The sequence below is a fragment of the Neltuma alba genome, unplaced genomic scaffold, assembly GCF_004799145.2.
Source record: "Neltuma alba isolate B1F8T4 unplaced genomic scaffold, ASM479914v2 tig00013580_pilon, whole genome shotgun sequence".
Lineage (NCBI taxonomy): Eukaryota > Viridiplantae > Streptophyta > Magnoliopsida > Fabales > Fabaceae > Neltuma > Neltuma alba.
The window spans coordinates 67436-72191 of record NW_021637777.1 but is presented as its reverse complement, the minus strand read 5'-3'; the positions used below and the strand labels follow the sequence as shown (position 1 = coordinate 72191).

The 4756-nt window shown below is 33.9% G+C and overlaps 1 pseudogene; it reads right to left on the bottom strand.

The window, feature by feature from the left end:
* Positions 1-7: 7 nt before the first annotated feature.
* Positions 8-4348, bottom strand: LOC114738329 (pleiotropic drug resistance protein 1-like; annotated as a pseudogene).
* Between the last annotated feature and the right edge of the window lie 408 nt (positions 4349-4756).

Here is a 4756-nt window from a genome sequence, read left to right as displayed (position 1 = left end):
TAACATAATAGGTTAGGCAAACCCAAACAGCAGCTTCAGCAATAGTAACTGGGATCTTCAGGATCCACTAGGAATGGCATACGCCCAAGCGGGATAGAACAAGAGATCTCGTTGCTTGAAGAAAACGGGAAGCTTCCCAATAGTCATAGACATCTCAGACATCCCATTGAACAGTAACATAATAATAGCAAAAAACAATGCTCCTACATAAAATCCTCCATGGTCCACTGAGTCCTTGTGCATCTCAGTTCGCAGGAATACTGTCATTACTATTATTGCCATTACTGCAAGCTAAAAGCAAAAAAAGGCAATTCACATGATTGTGCCTGTATCTGTATATCTTTTTCTTTGGAGAAACTGAAAGAGTTGTACATAGCAGCGTACCTGGCATAGCTTGAATATGTAAACAAATGAGTTCCTTTTCATTAGCAAGAACTCTCTTGAGAAATTAGCTTTTAGCAATTCCATCTTGCTAATACCATATTTCTTGGTTGTTAAAGCAGCTGGATGGTTCTTACTCTTATCAAATGGAACAGCAAGCTCATCTCCAATGTTCTACCCACATGAAATGATTGAAATGCCTCAGAAAATTCAGTCACTGTTATAAACCTGTATGGCTCATCTCTACGCATCCAATACTGCTCTTGATCCTTTTTCGAAGTAACCTGCAAAAACAGGTAAATATGATTTGAAAATCTGAGTTTTATCTACACACACACATATAGGTTCTTGGATAAAAGGTAAAGAGTGGCTTACTTCTTGAAGGAAGTCAGCAACACCTTTTCTCTCAGGACATTTAAAACCCATGTACTCAAAAAACTCGAGGACGTGGTCGCGTGGTCCTTGGTACACAATTTGGCCCTCAGAGAGCAAAATAATGTCATCAAAAAGCCCATAAGTCTCAGGGGCAGGTTTGTAGCAAAGAGATAAGTGCAGTTCCATTCATAATGTGAACAATTTGTCTTAGACATTTCACAATTTGAAAGGTTGTGGAACTATCTAAGCCTGTGGATATTTCATCCATGAACATTGCAATTGCTGGTCCAACCATCATCTCTCCTGTATCCATAGCAACATTACAATTTACAAATTTCAGGTTTGATGAAGAAAATCGTAACATAAGCATAATATAATGGTGTTTAGATTAACTTAAAATTAAGTACTTTTACATTTATTTCTCACATATTTATCTCATACAGCTTAAAATCACTTCTCTACAGCTAATCCAAACGGTAACATGGATATGTTATTTCAAAGGTTAAACTCCTCTTTAAGATTTTGAGTTTTTCACTTATCTAAATGCACATAAAATAGGCCTATTTTACGCGCAGTACTTTGTATGCACATGAACATGTGAGGACTGTTTCACCTAAAGAGATCAATCCAACAGTAGGTCAAAACACTTAATTATGGTGTACTTGACAATCTTTTTTATCTCCATAATCAAACATACTAATATCATGATATTTATATTTAATGCTTTTAATGTAATCAAAGATTAAAGATTAACTTGAAGATGGGGTTTAACAGGGGAAAAAACAGACCCAAAAAAATGTCTGGGCAAGGAAATTGAATCATTTACCTGTAGTAACACGTTTCCTTTGTCCACCAGATATGCCACGTAGCATTTCATCCCCTACCATAGTATCAGCACATATTTCCAGCCCCAAAATCTACAAATTATTGTAACCTTATCGCTAATTACTCTTAATTTAATTTACTAAACTTTGAATAAAACAATAACACCTCGTTGATATTATATTTATACCTTAAGCACATACTCAGTCATCATCTGGTTTGCCTCCTGGCCTTTAGATGCGGTTGCCTGGTTATTAGAACTATATTAGTGATTATAAACTGAAAGGGACAATGTATTATAAAATACTAAAAGTTTTAAGCCAAATTAAGTCTACACGTGAGATCAATTAGCAACGTATATCAGTGGGTCCCACCCAATTAATGTTATATTTTGCTGGTATAGATATATTAGGGGTAGGTACCACGTACCTTTATTGAGTTTGAAAAGCAAGAGAAAATTGTATCTAGAATCTTAAAGATTTTTTTTTGACCAAATTAGAATCCTAAAGATTACACTTTATTTGCAAAAACTGGTTGTGAAAAATTTAAGAAAGACAATACTAAATTTTAGAAAATTTACAGCAGATTACTTAAAACACTAAAACTTAATCATAACTTGTTTGAATGTTAGGAGCAAGTTTCATAAAAATCTAGGGGCAACTTTAATATTTTAAAAGATTAAAATTTAAAATCCTTTTAATTTGAATTAAGTGGGGCCTGCTATATAGATAATGATGAAACTTATGTATAGGGGGAAAAAATCTCAACCAATAAGTCTGACCAGAGCTTGTAAATGAGTTGATCAAACGAAATGAACAGATACAAGACGATGATGATCCATATATTTAATATATTATTAATTATAGATATTGATATAATAAATCTAGTATGAGAAAATACTATGTAGAAAGTAGAAAGGCAGGAGGCTTATGATTTGACCTTCATGTAGATATCAATATCTGGATCAGGCTTGATATTTGCTGCTATCTCTCTTCTTGATAATTCAGAAAGCAAGTCTGTAAAGTACCAATTGATAAAGGATCAATGAGCCAAATTAAATTAGATTAAGAATAAGAAATTAAAAGAGAAAGCGATATGAATAACCCAGAAAGAGATAAGACAGAAAAAGAGACAAAAGGCCATTAATTGACTAACCATAACGTGATCCTACCCCTTGGCACCGTGCAGAAAAGCCAAGGTTTCTCTTACTGTCATTTCTCCAATGTGACAATCGTTTTGACTTATATAAGCCGCTGTTCTTTGAGGTACAAACTCATTCATTTCATATCCATTATAACTCACTTTCCCTGAAACCTGGAGGATTATTATTATATATATATACTTATTAATCAAAACACTTGATTAAAATAAATTAAGAGGAGTAATTATATTAACTGATGATCGATTGGATTCATTTTTTATTTACCTGAAGGTCTGGATCAAGTTTTCCTGCTAGAGCTAAAAGGAGTGTGGTTTTTCCAGAACTTGGAGGACCCAAAAGTAGTGCCATCCTTAAAAAGAATGGAAAATGCAATTTTTAATGAATTATCACGAGACACAGATAAAGTAACACATGAAATAGCAACATTGGAGCTCACCTACGAGGTCTCACAATTCCACTCACTTTTCTAAGGATATTCACATGCCTCTTTTTGCTTGGAAGAATACAATTCAAGCAACTCTGGATGATCAAGAGATACAAAATTTTCAGAATATAATTATTAAGTCTCATTGTTATTAGGGTTAATACACAACTTTGGTCCTTCAAATTTGTCCTCAATCGTTTTGGTCTTTCAAATTTCAAATTTTAAGTTTTGCTCCCTCAAATTTTTTTTATTTAAAATATTAGTCCTTATTATTTAATAATAAAAACTTAAACCATTTTATCCCATAAATGACAAAAACCTATAGTTTAAAATTTGAGGACCAAAATCAAAATTGGGACAAACTTAACAGGTCGAAAATTATATTAACCCTTGTAATTATAGATGAAACACCTCCATTAACCCCAAAAGTACGTAAAACATAATTATATCATAAACATGCTTACCTCGAATATATTGACCACGAAGTTTAAGAATGTCGGCATCGCTCTACTTCCACATAACCTTCTGCCTCAACATTCAAATGCTCAAACCTAACTTCGATCGTCGGAATCTCAATCCCAACTCTTCAGAAAATCCAAAGAAAAAAAGGGTTTAATATAATTTTTTTTTCCTCTAGAGATATTCTGAGATTAAAATCAACAAAAAATCAGAAAACACAGAATTATTGAAGATTAATTATACCGATCGATTCGTTCCCTGAGTTTTAACAAAAACTTCTCATTGTCTTCTTCAGCGACTCGGACCAATCTCTCAAGAAGTTTCCTTCTTTCTTGTAAACCGATGTCGGAGACATCGATTTCATTAATCTCTCCATGTGAAGATGTAAACAAACCTTTCCTTAACCGATTGTAAGTAGGAAGCCTCTCAAGCGCAGCCCATCTGAGAGCTTCTTCGTCGTCGTCTTCCTCGCGAGAAGACCTCGAAAAAGCATCCATGGACGTATTCCTCCATACTGAAGAACCGCTTGCACGAAAACTGCTACTAGCTTTGTGCATATCACCACCCTCCATCATTGTTGTAGCCAAACACGTCTTAACTATTCTAATGAAACCAAATTAAATGATCATATGTGTGTGTGTGTGTGTGTAAATATAGAAAATTTATGGAACTGAATAGCTGAGAAACTACTCTTTGTGAGAAAAGGGTTTTTGATACTTGAGGGAGCGTCAAAACTCTCAAAAAACAAAGAAAATTTATGAGATTTTGAATATTGAAAAAGGAGGAGAGTTTTAAGGAGAAGATGACAGAGAAGCCAAGACACAGTATGTGGTAAGGTTCACATAAATTTGTGGACCCTATGACGATTGGCCAAATATAGCTTCTTGCACTAGCAGTGGTTAGAACTGTTTTTTAACACACAGAAGACGAATACACACAGACATATATATCAACTTTTGCAACTCAGACTATGTATCTATTATTATGGATACATGCTCTGCTATATATATATATATTACGTGTTGTGAGTTTTGACCATTTCCTCCTTCTATAAAGTAGGGGAGAAAATGCGACATATGTATATAATTATGTATGTTTCCTCAAGCGTATTGATTAATTAATGGAGAGAAAAA